Source organism: Canis aureus, chromosome 10 (assembly GCF_053574225.1).
Source record: "Canis aureus isolate CA01 chromosome 10, VMU_Caureus_v.1.0, whole genome shotgun sequence".
In the NCBI taxonomy this organism is placed as follows: Eukaryota; Metazoa; Chordata; class Mammalia; order Carnivora; family Canidae; genus Canis; species Canis aureus.
This window is the reverse complement of record NC_135620.1, coordinates 64,597,212-64,613,290: the sequence shown is the minus strand read 5'-3', so window position 1 is coordinate 64,613,290 and position 16,079 is coordinate 64,597,212. Positions and strand designations below refer to the sequence as shown.

General features: G+C 37.8%; 1 long non-coding RNA gene across 1 annotated transcript; it reads right to left on the bottom strand.

Annotated features, from left to right (window-relative positions):
• Positions 1-365: 365 nt before the first annotated feature.
• LOC144322603 (uncharacterized) lies at positions 366-15,825 on the bottom strand. Its single transcript, XR_013388251.1, has 3 exons — positions 15,742-15,825; positions 10,450-10,540; positions 366-524 (listed from the first exon to the last, which is right to left on the bottom strand). It is a non-coding gene; the product is annotated as an uncharacterized LOC144322603 (long non-coding RNA).
• Between the last annotated feature and the right edge of the window lie 254 nt (positions 15,826-16,079).

Below are 16,079 nucleotides of genomic sequence, written 5' to 3'. Positions count from 1 at the left end.
CCCAAAGTGTTTGAAGTTTAGATAGTAATTGTCCCACTGATACATCTTTTCTTGTGTATTTATTGTGACATGAAATTGGTTTTATAGTTTCTACCTTACATATAACCTAGTTATATATATAATTGTATATGGACATATATGTAATTATATAAAATTAATAGAATTGACTACATGAAGATTTCATAACCTCATCATGTAAGAACAATGTAAACAGAATAACAAGCATGCAACCAACTGGAAAATATTTCCAACATGTGACAAATTTAATATCCTTAACATATAAATTACTCACAAATTGGAAAGAAAACCATTATGATCTAATTAAGCAGAAGCATAAAAGGGTTATACAGAAAATTCATGGAAAAAGTACAATTAGTAATGCTTATTATGTGCCCAGGTGTTTTATTACTTGCTTAATAGATTGACTTTTAACCCTGATGTCAATTATGAGATGTCTCTGATCAAGTTACTTAATCTTCTTGTGCTTCATTTTCCCTCTTCTATGTACATGTCTAGGAATTTTTCTGTGAAAGATGTAAAGAAGTTGCTGAGTTGTATAAATTGTATATTTTAAATTTAATAGATCCTACCAAAATTCTATACACATTTTCATGTCAACATACATTCCTATGAACACTGTTTGAGATGACCAATTTCCCCGGCCCCAAGACAACACTTAACAGGCTCTATAATTCCTTTTTGGCCATTGTGGTGAGCAAATCACTTCTGTCTCTCAAGAATTCAACTCCTGCTGAGCATCTTTTCATGTGCTTCATGGCCATTTGTGTATCCTCTTTGGAGAAAGGTCTATTCAATTCCTTTGCCCATTTTTAAATTGGAGTATTTTTTGTTGTTGAATTCTAGGTGTTCTCTATATATTCTTTTTTAAAAAAAAAAAAAGATTTTATTTACTTATTCATGAGAGACAGAGAGAGAGAGAGAGAGGCAGAGACACAGGCAGAGGGAGAAGCAGGCTTCATGCAGGGAGCCTGACATGGGACTTGATCCGGGGTCTCCAGGATCAGGCCCTGGGCTGAAGGCAGACACTAAACCACTGAGCCACCCAGGTTGCCCCTGTTCTCTCTATATATTCTGATTGTTAATCCTTTATCAGATATATAATCTTGAAATATTTTCTCCTATTCTGTGAGTTGCCTTTTAGTTATATTAATTGTATCTGTCTTAGTCTTATTTGGGCCACAATAACAAAATACTGTAAATGGGATAGTTTATAAAGAAAATAAATTTATTTCCCATAGTTCTGGAGGCTGAGGAGTCCAAGATCAAGGTACTGGAAGATTCAGTGCATGGTTAGAGCTTACTTCCTGGTTCATAGATGGCAGTCTCTTCACTGTGTCTTCACATGGTGGAAAGGATGAGAGCTCTCTCTGGAGTCCCTTATAAGGACTGTAATCTCATTCAAGAGGGCTCTTCCCTGATGCCCTAATCACCACTCAGAGGCCCCACCTCCTCATGCCATCACCTTAGGGGTTCAGATTTCCACCTGTGAGTTTTAAGGGGACACGGACATTCAGAACATGGTAGTATACTTTGATGCACAAAGCTGTTTAATCTTCATGAAGTCCAATCTATTTTTCCTTTTGTAGCCTGTGCCTTTGGTGTCGTGTCCAAGAAAGCATTGCCATATCCAATGTCCTGAAGGTTTCCCTATGTTTTCTTCCAAAAGTTTTATAGTTTTAGATCTTAAGTTTAGGTCTTTGATCCATTTTGAATCAAATTTGTATATGGTGTTATGGAGGGGCCAATTTCCTTCTTTTGCATATGGATACTAGATGTTCATTTTTATTACATTTGATAATTTTCCATTATTCCAAAACCCCTTGAAGAGCACTGACTTATAATCCTTTATATCTCTTATAGTACCATGCATTTAACATGAGCTCAGTGCACTTTAAAAAAATAAATGCCTCGTGGCTGCTGACTATTGAATTGAGAATATTACTCTGCACCTTATTTGTGGGACCAGCTCATAATAGGCATTTAAAAATGTTTATTGAATTATGGAATTGAATACATACTTATTCTAAGGGATTTCATTGTCAAAGAAAAAAATTTTTCAATTAAGTGATATTGACAGGATTGGAGAATGAGAATTTTTGTAAATGTCATATTACACAATACATATACATTAAGAGAATGATATAAATACCTCAAAATAATGTACATAGCCAGTTTCAAAGCACATACTCAACTTCTACTTTGAAGATGGTGAATTAAAACAAAGAATTTGCTATTTTGTCTCTCCTCCAAATCTTTTAGAAATAATCCAATTAAAAGAAAAGCCATAAGAACTCTGGAAAACCAAAAAGGGTGATGTAATTGTTACACAAAAATGTTCCCAGGGAGCAAGGCTTGTTGGCACCTCACATCCTTGTATAGTCACCTCCCACACTGAAGCTGGACTTTAACTAGTAGATCAGTGAGAGTGATGCTGTACCATTTGGATCTAAGCTGTTAAAAGTCCTGTCAACTTCCTCTTTCACACTTATAGGGAAGGAAAACAGCTTTTTTCCTCTATCCATCTTAAGTTCTTCGGCTGGGGCCCTGCAGATTAGACTCACTAAAGACAGATTAACAGGAGAAAAATGGAAGATGTTAATTTTATTAACACCTGCATTGCTTATATACATAGGAGAACTCAGTGATGAGTAACTCAAAGAGGTGGTTAGAATTTGGGCTTATATAGCGTCTTAGCAAAACACAATAAATTCGTAGAGAAGTGACAAGATAAAGGAAAAAAGTTGTAGGCTTCTTAAGGTGGGAAGGTCAATATTTGGGGGAAACTAATGGAGTAAGGTTTGTTTGTGCAGGTCCATTTCAGTGTTGGCTTTCTGGTGTGTTTTTTTTTTTTTTTTTCATAGCTATAAAACAAACTTCTCTGGGAGAGAGGAGTTATGGCGGTCCTCATTTCTCAGAAGTTCCTGCTTTTAGTCAGATAAGGGAGGCTCTGGGTAGACTTCTTTCTGCATCTGTCAACTCCCATTTGCCTCCAGCTCAAAATAATCCTTATGCCAAAGTGGCATATTTTGGGGTGGCATATTCTGGTCCCCTACACACTCTTGGAAGCTGGCAGTATGTGAAAAGGTCTTTAAGACTTTTTATGATTTTTGCCATAATAACTCTATTTCTAGGTATTATTCCTCAGGAAATATTCAGAAATATGAACTCTTCTTTACAAGTAATATTTACATATCATTGCGAATTATAATAATAAAAATTTGAAGGTGGAAGTAGCCCTACTATTGAATGCTAGAAGAATGGTTCAACAAATTATGTTGTATACATTTGGTAAAATTGCTTAGTCATTGAAAATCATGATTTTGGAGCATATTTACTGACAATGAAGTGACTCATTCATTTATTCATTCATTCTGCAAATATGTGTGAATAATGTGTTCAGGCACTATTACAGATACTGGGTTTTCATAGTGAACAGAACTCTCTTATGGAACAGCTATTCCTCTGGAATAGTCATTTAGGAGAGGACAGAAAATAAATAGGCAAACAAATATGTAAGGTGGTGATAAATACTAAGAAAATCAGAGGAGAGCTACTACTGTTAAAAATGATATAATGACACAATGCTAGGAGATATTTATATTGTAGAATCCCAGTTTTAAAGAAATGAACAATCATTACTACCTCAATAAATACATGTATGTGAAGACAGAATAATGACTTGAAAAAAATTAAAATATTTACAGTGTTTAGCCCAGAATAGTAGAATAACTAGCAGTTTTTGTATATGTTCCCACTTTCCAAAATGTCAATAATGAGCATTTACTTAGGATCAGAAAACTACAACAAATCATTGAAAAATTCATAGAATTGTTTAAAATGAAAATACTAATTTACACATGTTTATTATTAAATTTAATTGCTAAAAGAACATGACATTTGCAGGACACATAAAATGTACAGCATGGAGTGGACCCTAATTTATAGTATGAACTTTGAGTGATAATAATGTGTCCGTGTTGTATCATTGAACATAACAAATGTACAACCATGCTCATAGAGGGAAAAGTGTTAGAGTGGAGGATAGGGGGTATATGGGAATTCTCTGTACTTGCTACTTAATTTTGTTGTGAATTTAAAACTGCTGTAAAAAATGAAGTTTATTTTTAAATGATTTATGAGAGAAAGAGAGAGTGCATGTGTGCACATGCATGAATTGAGAGAGGGGCAGAGGGATAGGTAGAGAGAGAAACCATGTAGACTCCCCACTGGACACAAGGCCCAATATGGGCTCTGTCTCATGACCCATGAAATCATGACCTGAACTGAAATCAGGAGTCAGATGCTTAACCAACTGAGGCGTGCATGTGCCCCCAAAATAAAGTTTATTAATTTGAAAGAGACAGACAGAGAGAGAGAGAACATAGCAGCCATAATGATGTCATGTCAGGCATAGAATTTCTTTGAAGAGGAAATTTTGGAAATCCTCTTTATCTCAGTAAATTTGGTGCAAATCACATTTCTCTTCCTCACAATTCCAGAAGCACAGTTTTTCAGTATCACATGGTAAGCACATTCATTTATAAGGGGCAAACCAATATTTACCAAGCTCATCAAACTGAGATACAAAACCACTGCCTATTTATTATTTAGAATGAGAAAGAGTGCTGTCACGCCAGCTGGGATACATGTGTTGGTATAAGCAACAATTTTTCTGTGTAGGTATGGAAAAATGCTTTATTATCAGAAGATTGGCTGGAGAACCTGCAATTAGAGGAAGTAGTAGCTACTTTTATGATTTGGTTATCAAACGAAGTGTTTCTTAAAGTGTAGGTCCATGGACTTCCTGCATCAAACTCACCAAGGGTGTTGATTAAAGGCAGATTCCTAGACACTAACCTAGATTTACCTTACCAGAATCTCTAGGTATGGACCCAGAAACTGCATTTTTTCATACAGGTTTTATTTATTTATTCATGAGAGAGAGAGAGACAGGCAGAGGGAGAAGCAGGCTCCATGCAGGGAACCCGATGTGGGACTCAATCCCGGGTCTCCAGGATCATACCCTGGGCCGAAGGCAGCGCTAAACTGCTAAGTCACCGGGGCTGCCTGAAACTGCATTTTTAACAAGCATCCAAGGTGGTATTAATGTGCATGCAAGTTTATAAACCACTGGTACTTGGATAAAAGGTAATGATGCCCTTTCTCTGCAATATGGAAGACATTGCTGATGAGAAATTAACAACTTGAGGGTGTTGATGGGACATACTTTTCTCTAAATCTACTCTGAGAACATGGCTAATTTCAAACTCTGAGCCTCTGCTTTTCTCTTAATTCCTTGACTCTGTAACTTCATTTAATTACTGTCAAGTCATCATAGAAAATCATTCCTTTTTTCTTCATATCACTGCCCAGAGTTATAATATTCTTTTTATGTATTCTGTAAGAGGGGTGATTGCATACAATGACCAGTGGCAGTTTGGTGAGTTTCGACAAAAGCGTATATCCATGTAACGAACATTCCAGTTGAAAAGTAGAGTATGCCATCTTCCTAGGAAGTTCATTCGGGTCCCTTTCCATTTTATCCCTGCCCCATCTATCCTGGCAAATCACTAGTGATTTATATCCACACAGGTCAGTTTGGCCTATTCTGAACTTCATAAAGTGATGTATTGATTTTGGGATAAAATAGTTGTTATAAAAGTTGGCACCATTTTTCCAAGTTCTTTCAAGAGAAACTGCTCTAGACAATTCTTAAGAAACTCCAACATATTTCAGTTTTCATTGGTAAAGGTGGAATACCTTAATTAAGATTTCTTTGCCTAGAGATGCATACAGGATCCTGCTGAGAACTTTACAAACTATCTTTCTGTAGGCAGTTAAGCCTTCAGTTAAAACCAGCTTTAATGTATCCAGCTTTAAAATTCTAATGGTAAAAGAGAAAATGCAATTGGAAGAAATTTTTCTGACCCAAAAGAATGGTATGCAGCTTCTGCAAGAATATGAAGATCAACTTGTTGAAATACCATGAATAGTACTTAGTAAGAAGAAAGTTTGGAGATAGGCAGATATAAACCAGTTGATCCTCACACCGTGGACCACCACCAAGTCTGGTCCCCAATTGAGTCCAAAAGGGATCAGTAACATTTTCCCCAAACTTGGGTTTCACTATACTCTTACACACTTTTGTGTTTTCAGCCCCACACTCGCAGTCCTTATCAGAGCCTAAAGGAATATGACATCGTTTAAGAAATAGTACATCCTTGCTACCATCCATTATCATAATTCCCTCAGTCCCATAACACTTTCTCTGGTCCTTATCACTTTTGCATGCTTTGATTCTGCCAGGGTTTTAACATTTCTGCTACTATATTTGTGGTTCCATGTCCCTCATGGGTAGAATTGTCATTTACCTCCAGCCTTCTGAATGTTCATTCTCTATCCTAGCTTAAAGAGCTTTGTGTCATCACTTTAATTTTTTTAAGAATCTCCACATTATCTCCCCACCTTTTATTCCTCACTGGAGCTGCCCAAGGTCATATTTCTGACACTTCCTGATTTTGTCATCTTTTGGAAACTTGTGGATTTGTGCCTATGTTAAAAAAAAATATGTTGAAGTTTAGCTTCCAAAAGTCCTCTGTACACATCTTATCCAACTCAATCTTGCCCTGCTTTGTGTATGTGTTTTTTTTTAAGATTTTATTTATTTATTATTTATTCATGAGAGACACAGGGAGAGAGAGAGAGAGGCAGAGGGAGAAGCAGACTCCATGCAGGGAGAGCCCAACATGAGACTCGATCCCAAGTCTCCAGAATCACACCCTGGGCTGAAGGTGGTGCTAAACCGCTGAGCCACCCGGGCTGCCCATCCTTGCCCTGCTTTGAAGATGATGTGGCCATGTTCTTCCATGTCCCCGTCCCTTCCACCCCGAAGAATGGCTTCTTCCCATTGGTTGAAATCAGAGCATAATTATTTCTATTACTTCCTCTGCCCTGTAGGACATGAAATTGTTAGGCAAGTGAAAAACTGCTTTTATCTGAATGAAGTATCCAAATGTTATCTGCATTGTGTCTCGCTCTGCCGATTTTGTGGCTTTCCTCCATGTGGCTCAGCTCTGCTTCCATGAAAACATCGCTTCTGTTCCTCTCTTCTTTCATCTTGATCCAAGTGTTCAGAGCGTCCTCTGAATCTATTGTTATCACAGCCTACAGTGCTGTTCCATCTCCTTCCAACAGGTTTTTGTGCACAGCACACCCTTCCATCACTGTGTTCCCATGGATCTGTTCCATCTTGCCAACTCTCAGTGGTATCTGTGAGGTCTTGTTTGTCACCCTGTGCTAAATATCAAAGTTGCTGTGTTGCTTATGTTCTATGCATGATATCTGGACATCTGCTGCCTACGTTTTCTTTCTGATGTTCTTCCGATTGTTTTCTTATTGAATCACTCGGCACCTCCCTCACTGTTGAAATTCTTCCCAGGCCCTCCTTAATGTCATTCATGGAAACCCATTTCAGTTTAATCTAGGTGTTTTTCTCTCCCTTCCCATCTGTTTTCCATTTACAGCCCCTTTGGCCAGAGGAGTTGGTCTCTGACTAAACACATTCTTTTCAGTCTTTGAAAAATTCTCTTCATTCCTAGTCAAATATCCGTCATTCCTACATTTGAAGCTATGGCCCTGAAATAAAAATTTGTACCAAGTGTGTACCTAGTGGTTCACTTTTCATATCATATTTTTGTTCTAAACATTTGTGCCGTTAAGTCTTTTATGTCCCAGCATTTCACATCTTGAAATGCTCCCATACTCCATCTTGATGGCCTTTCATTTCTCTGTAACTTGGCAGGTGATACTTTTGACCAGCCTCAGCAGGCTTTGCCATGTGCTAGATTTATACTCCATGAAGATAACAGCCCTTCTTCCTGCATGACTTGACTGTGTCAATTCAGACATGACTATATCCCTTAAAAGGGGATCCCCAAGTCCCAGTACTTGACTTTTTCTCCATCTCTTTACCATTTCATGTGTCTTTTTCCTTTGTAGGAAAGCATTATTAAGTGGTATAGTAGAAAGGAATTTTGCTCTGCTGCTTGTTACTTGGTAGCTAAAGAGGACAAATAAGTGAACTCTACAAGCCTCAGCTTCTTTCTCCTTCAAGTAGGGATTGAATATTGACCTTACAGAGTTATTGTGATGACTTAATAAGACACTATGTATGAAACCACTGTGTAAGCTAAAAGTAGCATAAACATAGGTTTTAAGAATAATCATTGGATTAGTTTTCCTCCACCCTGTAGAGCACATGGAGCATGCATGAGAAGTTGCTCAACATTTGCCCCAAACCCATATTAATTCATTTATTGAGTGCCTCCTGGAAGCCAGATCCTCTATAATGAGAAACAAGGCATGTACACAAAACTTGATGGTGGAGTACTTGGCCAGGAAGAAATTGAATTTGGGAACATTTCCTTCACCAGAAGAATAAAATGGGCATTGTGGGAACCTGTATGCTTCCTATAATCATTTATGTCATGCCTTGTTCTTTGGATTTTAACATTTTATCAAGTGTTTCTGGGCACCCAGAGGTCATTCCAGTGGTGTGCAAGAATCTGCTTATTTGCTAGAACCCAGGGCCTCTACCTTGTGCAGGATCCACCCTAACCTGACTTCATCTGGGAATTTGCCACAGTACACCCTTCTCCATTCTAACCATGATGGGATGGCATGGTTCTCTAGCAAGTTTGTAGGACAAGTATAATAACAACTAACTATGATAATACCAATTGCAATTCACATGTATTGAATACCTATCATACGTCCATACTCTGTTAGGCTCTTTATATACATCAGTGCTTTTCAACCATTAAAAAATTATTGCTCCCGTAAGAATTACTCCTCATTCTTAGACATGTTTTTCTTAATATCCCTCATATGACATTTTAATACCACAGATACATTGTGTATTTGTTTAGGTATTGTTTGTAGGTAGGTACTTTTCTGTGATTTATATGTGAAAAGAGTGAGGTTTTTTTCACTTTCTCTCCCAAGAACCAATTTTCACCCCCTCTGAGGGTAATATTACCCCTGTTGAGAATATGTGCGTGTGTATATGTATTCCTTCCCTTCCCTCAATCATTCCCCAAGTAATGTGTAAACTGTTTGCTCAATCCCTGAACCTATTACACAACTATTGACCCCAGGGAAAGAAACCTTAATTTGGAGGTAACAACAAACATTCCATTTAAGGAAAGGCTGCATTTTCTACATAGAGCCCAGCCCCCAGGTCAAGCCTGGACAGACCCCAGCTTGATGAAGTCTTGTGGTCTCTCTCACACACTATTTTCTTTGTGACCTCCTCCCCCAGGACCTTGAATGGATGCTGGACATTCCTCATCAGAAACCTGAGGAGGATACTAAAAAGACAGCCACAATTTTCCTTCTGCTTACTGCCAAGTTTCTTGAGGGCCCAGCTGTTGGGGTAAGATTTTGTAGGATTGTGTGTGTGTGTATATATGTATATATGTATATACACACACACACACACACACATATATGTGAGTGTATGTATATTTATATGTATATACATATATACATACACATATATGTATATGTGAGTGTATGTATATACATATACATACACACACTGCAATCTGAGGTGTCAAATGCTGTCTTAGTTTTCTGTGTCAAAGGGCTAGAAAATGTGGAAATGAGGGAAGGCAGTAGAAGGATCAGTGGAGAGAAGGAGAGAGAGGAGAGGTGGGAAGACTAGAGGGATGGGGGTGGGAGGAAGAAAGAAAAGCAAGAGAACATGTAATGGAAGGAGCAAGGGCCTTGCAATCAGACAACTAAACTGGCCACTTTGTGACCTCGGGAAAGTTATTTAAACACTCTAGGTCATTAAAGGACTTGTTCTACAGAATCTATCTTTGTATGTATATCTGGCATACAAAGGGTGCCCAGTTGTGTCAGCATTGTTATTATCATTACATATATATATATTGATAATAAAAGGAACTGGAATCAAATAAGTTTGCAACTCAAGTTTTCTAATCTTAGAAAAGGCTTAAGTGTAGCAATACATTTGGGGCCTCAGAAGCAAAGGATAATGGCAGAGGAGGACATTTCTGGAGTTTCTAAGGGGCCCCCAAAATAGCACTCCTATTTCCTATTCAATTTTTGAACCAATTGAGATCTAAGACTAAGAAGTCACCAGTGGAGGCCAATATATGGCCCTCATTACTGATAAATGCTACTTTACATAAAGAGCTTGGCTTCTATTTTTGAGCAAGTGGAGTTCTCAACACCAAACTCTAGCATTCAGCCAATTTACTCATCAGCCTCAGGCAACGTCAGAACATGGCAGCCTTTCCCATGTATAGAAAAATGCTTCTTTCTATGGGTTCTTTTTCCCTAAGAAAAAGAACAGAAGCAAGAGTTAGTCCATGCATGACTTCTTTCTCCTTCTAAACTCACCAGTCAGGTAAATCAGTTCATCTCCTGGGGGGAGGAATGTGTAAGGAATCAGAAGAGGCCAGCTGTGTTATGCCGGTGGATGTCCTTTGACCTGGACAAGATAAAAGAAGAGGGGATTGAATGTGAGAGTCCCACCTTCTAACTGGCTCATAGTTAGTAATGCAAGGTGACAGAACTAGGAGAATTTAATCAGTCTATAGAACTGGCCCTACGTGGGAGGGAAGGGATACTCTAGTGTGCTTCAAAATGGTTAACAATTAGCTCTCTGGGAAAAAAAATCATACCCCTTTATAAATTTTACTGTTATAAAGGGTGTGTAGCACATAATTTATAAATAGTAATAAAACATACACTACTCTCTTCTAAATTCCATGTAGCCTGTTGATTCTCAGAATGTTTTCACTAATTTTTTGCTGAACTCTTACATTCATAGCCAACCTGTGGTTGCAATTTAACCATGATTTGACGAGTGGAGTAATCTCCACCATCCAGATAACAATAAATGTAAATAACTCACAAGCATAGATAATAGTTAAATGTAGTAAGATTATTAAAAACTGATGAGTTTGCGTGTTTATTACCTTTATTTTTAATGTAAATTGTTTTATATAATATAAATTTTAATAATGGCAGTGTTTAACAGTCCAACTTGTGAAAAGCCTGAAAATTTATTAGTCAGGACACCACTAAGGGATATCCCAGAGTCTGAATTATGTTCGGCAACCCCTAGGGAGATACTGGGATACCACAGGGTGGAGCCAGGGGCAGGCTGGCTGTGGGGATTGCCAGGCACAAAGGAAATCAGCCACCAGGGGGCAGTGTGGTTCCAGGTGGTCCCTTATGAGGGAGCGAGACCTCAGTCTGTGGTTACTGGGGAATAAGGACAAGCATCACAACTGGAGGCAGGAAGGTTGAGACTTGGGACTTCTCTCTGGGTGCTGACCAGGGGACCAATCTGGAAACCAAAACACGTGACCTGATCTGCTGCTGGAGAAGGGGGTCAGGGAAGAATCCTGCTGCCTGCACCCATCTGGCTTCAGGGCAGGGCAGAAAGGCTCACTGCAGACCCCTCTCTGGACAGAAGATGTTACTTGGGGCTCAGGAGCTTGAGCGAGATGGAACTTAGTTACCTAAAATAGGGTTCAGAGCCTGTAGTTGAGAGGGCCAGAGAGGGGAAACCAACACTAGAAGCCAAGCAGAATTTCCTAGTCAGCTAAAAAATTTGAAGCCGTGGGAGACACAAGCAGAATCATAAAAATCAGATTCCCAAACTGCGTTCTTTTCCTTCATACAGGAGTTGCAGTTGGGTTTTTTAAGCGGGAGCAAGTCATGTAGCACAGCACATCCGTCAACAGAGGCTCTGATATGATAAATACTTTATATCCTAATTCCATTTCACAGGCTCACAGTCACTTTCTAGAAGCCCCATATAAGGCTTAACTGCCTCTTTTAGGAGTTTGAAAGTGTAGTTTCTTGGTGGCTTACTTTTTCCCTATTTGAAATAAATCTAGCCACCTTAACAGAGCAAACGCAAAACTTGTACCTGGAAAAAAAAAATCTCATTTTCTTGCTGATTTAGGCAAAATTGTCTCTAGAATTTTATAAACTATCCAAATCATTTATATAAAGTTTTTTGTTTTTTTTTTTCTACACTCACCTGTTAGGAGATTACTTTCTTGTTTTGTTTATAAAGGTCTAGCTTTGTACTGAAACCTGAAAGCCCAGGATTTCAAAAGAGTTGTGTTTATCTCTTTGTTTGCTTCAGGCATGAATTGCTCCTAGCCCACAGGAGAAAAGTCAGTTCATATTGATGTGTGGGCCTTAGGTTAATAGAAGACCAACAATTTTAGCTTGAAACAATAACACCTTGCATTGTTATTTTTAACAGTTTATGAACTGTTAAATTCAGTGATATATTAGAAATAATGGGAAAACAGCAAACTGTGGGTGATTAGTATCTAGCATAAACTAGTTGAAGTTGCTAAATTATTTATTGCAAACAGTGTATTACGTCTATGTTAAAAAGCTAAGTCATAAAAAAAAAACAAAAAAAAAAAAAAAAAAAGCTAAGTCATGTTTCATATAGAATAAGAGAAAAGATATCTAAAATAATGAATAGGATCAGTCTATGTACTATTTTATAACTTAAAATATTTTTTATGGTATATAATTTTTAAACATGTGCAGAATAGAGTATAATGAATCCTCAAACTTTGTGAATCTTGTTTCATCTATAACTTTACGGCACCATCGATAGGACATTTCTAAATACAGAACTTAATAAATACTAATATACCATTACCACATTTAAAAAATCATTATAGTGCGACTGGGTGGCTCAGTGGTTGAGATCTGCCTTTAGCTCAGGTCATGATCCTGGGGTCCTGGGTGGAGTCCCACATATGCTCCCCACAGGGAGCCTGCTTCTCCCTCTGCCTATGTCTCTGCCTCTCTCTGTCTCTCATGAATAAATAAAATCTTTAAAAAAAATAATTATGAAAGCTCCATAGTATCATCCCATATATGTTCATTGTTTAAATGTCCTCAACTTTCATGTGTGTGTGTGCACCCACATGTGTGCACACTTGGACTTATAAAGATGATACAATATATTGCAGTTGGTTAATATGTCTCAAGTATCTTTTAATCTGTAGATTCTCCTGTCTTTTGTTTTTATAATTTATTAACGATAACATTTTTTGTTAATAAATCACAAATATTTCTCCATTATTCTTTAAGACCTCATAATATTCCATCATGTGGACATTCCATGATTTATTTTCACAAGTTTCTAGTAGGATAATTAACTGTGTCCAATATTCTCCTAACATTCAATTTATTGTGAACAACACCCTAATACATACATCTTTGGAGACTTGCTTGATTGTTTAAGAAAAATAGATAGATACAGAATTCCTGGTTGAAAGAATCAGTGTCTCTCTCTCCAGTACTTTTTCCAATGGTTTACTTCACTTCTAAAGTAAAGGTATGGGCTTGCTTTTGAATTTGATTTGAATTAAAACTCTCCAAAAATTGAGGATTCTTGTAATAAATATTGAAACCATTTCTTTCTATACTAGTAGGGTTCAGAATTTAGTAAACAATCTTTCATTATAGAAGGAGCAGGGAGAGATTTATGGCAAGATTACTATACAGGTGTTCACAAAGAGCAGGTTAGACTGGAAGGTGTCATATGTCCTCAATGACCCATCCCTCTGGCTTGATGAATCACTTTAGTTTGAACTGAATATGTCATCCTCTTTCATATGATTGATGAAAAACCCTGAGCATGTAAATAGAACGCCTTGGAAAATGTGTTCACTCCTTTGATTGGCCGTGCTCATATTGTGAGGTTACAAGAAAGTCTAGTCTCCTGGAGGGAATGTGAGTAGTTTTACTGCCACAGGATAAGATTCCATAACTTCCTTTGAAAGCTCTCAGGAATTGTGTGTGGGTTTGGATGAATGGGAGGGGGGCGGGGGTAATGATAAAACAGGATCAGCAGTGAATTGGTAGTTTTTGAAGCTAGGTGATAGGTATATGGTAATTCATTCTTCTGTTTTCCCTAATTTGGAGTATGTGTGAAAATTCATGTCCATAATAAAAATTTAGAAGATCTCCAGAGCAATATGGCCAGTCCATGGCCTGTGCCCCTGGGTGGCTCTTTGGGGCTCCAAGCACAGCCCTTGAAGCGAACATGAATAAGATTCTACAATAAATTATTGTAATGGGGTGTTTTTAAAGTAATAACAAGTCCTTGGAGAGATTTCAAATGATATTCCACGCAAGCATGTGCTACCATTCACTTTTATTTCATGCAATAAATGAATCATATAGGAATATTTTACAGGGGAAATTATTGTAGCCCCTTGTCAATGACGCTGGAGGATTCTGCTTTATATCTTCTGTCAAGGAGACCACTCTTACAGTGCAGTCTTTAAAAAAAACCTTCACAATCAGAAAATTCTACTTCCTGTATAATCTGGTTTATAAAAGGTATGAAAATACCTATGGTGGACCAAATTGGAATTCATGAGATAATACTGAATTTTTTTCTTTTAAACTTCTTTAGAAAATCAGGGATGCTCTGGGACCTAACACACAGTAGGCCATCACCTAGAGCAGCTAGAAAATCAGTGTCTAAAAGTTTAAGTGTAGATTAATCCCATGTTCTGATGGAATATATGTGATTTAAAGAATGCTTACATTAGTTATACAGATATTAGATTTTTAGATGCCTCCTCTTAGTAGGCTAAGGACTAGGTGTTGAGAATGCAGAGTCAGATCACTTAACCAATCTCAGTTAGTGATTCTCTGACATTCAGGGAAAAGAGGATATTTCATCTTATGAGTCAGCAACCACTAGCAAGCAGATGGCTGTTTTTTTTCCCTCCCCCACACCCTGACAAACTAGAAAGCTATAACCCTTAATGAGCATAAATTAGATCTTGATTATAAAAGACCTCATTTCATAAAATAATAAAGATTCCATCCCTTCGAGGGATTCTTCATTTTACACATAAGGAAACAAAGGGTGAATGAGGCTTATAAACTCAAGGTTAGATTGAAATCATAGTTTGTTCTGATTTGATTACATCAAATGCCAGAATCTAAAATTTGGTGGCTTCCGTCATCAAATAAGAAAACATTTTATATTCCCTGTGAAAAAATGGATTATATTGTCTGCCACCACCAACAGCTTGTTTCTAAACAAACTAAAACCAATATACACAGTATCATTGCTATTTAGAGTTTGTCGAGAATTGAGGTATAATACAATGGTGAACAGAAGCCATTCTGAGCCTGTCTACACATCTAAGAGCCTGTCTACACATCTCTTCCCAACTCCGAGTTCTGTAACATCATGTGGAGGCCTCAAAATCGCATGGTGGGAGTATTTGCACCACAGAAATTAGCACACACTGCAACCAGGACTTTTTTTTTTTTTTTTTTAATTGGGAGAGCCAGTTTGCCAGTACACCACTTGATATACAAGAGATGCTTAATAGTCAAGGCTTTAATATTTATAGTTTCAGCCAACTTGCAAATGATCACGAAGGCTCATTACATCATGCTAAGGCACTGATCAAGTCCAAAATCCTCAGTATGCTCTGGCCCTTGCCTATGTCTGGAGCTTCATCTTATGTCATCCTTTTACCTACTCGCTGTTCTTTAGATCCACAGACATGCCTTCATTCCTTTGAAAACTCCTTGTTCCTTCCCCACACTTGGATTTTTTACAGTTTTTTTTCTATGCTACAACCCACCTGCTCCTAGTTAACACTTACTTACATGTCCTTCAGCTGAATTTCCACTTCCTCAGGGTAACATTCCTGGACTCCAAGGCTATGTCACATACAAGAGTTAAAAGTCTTCCTCACACACTCAACCTTAGCCTTATAAGACAGATCACAATCTGTAGCTCTGTACCCATTATGATTGTTTGATTCAGGGTCACCTCCTTCCCTGGGTGGTGACTCCTGTGGGAGGTGGGGCTGTGTCTGGTTTTTCTCCATGTGCTTTCCCTACCAACTAGAAAGCATAGGGCCTTTTAAATTACGTATTTAGAAAATAGTCCAAAGATTCAGAAAAATGTGGAGGATAATGTAATAAGCATCTGTGTACTTTAT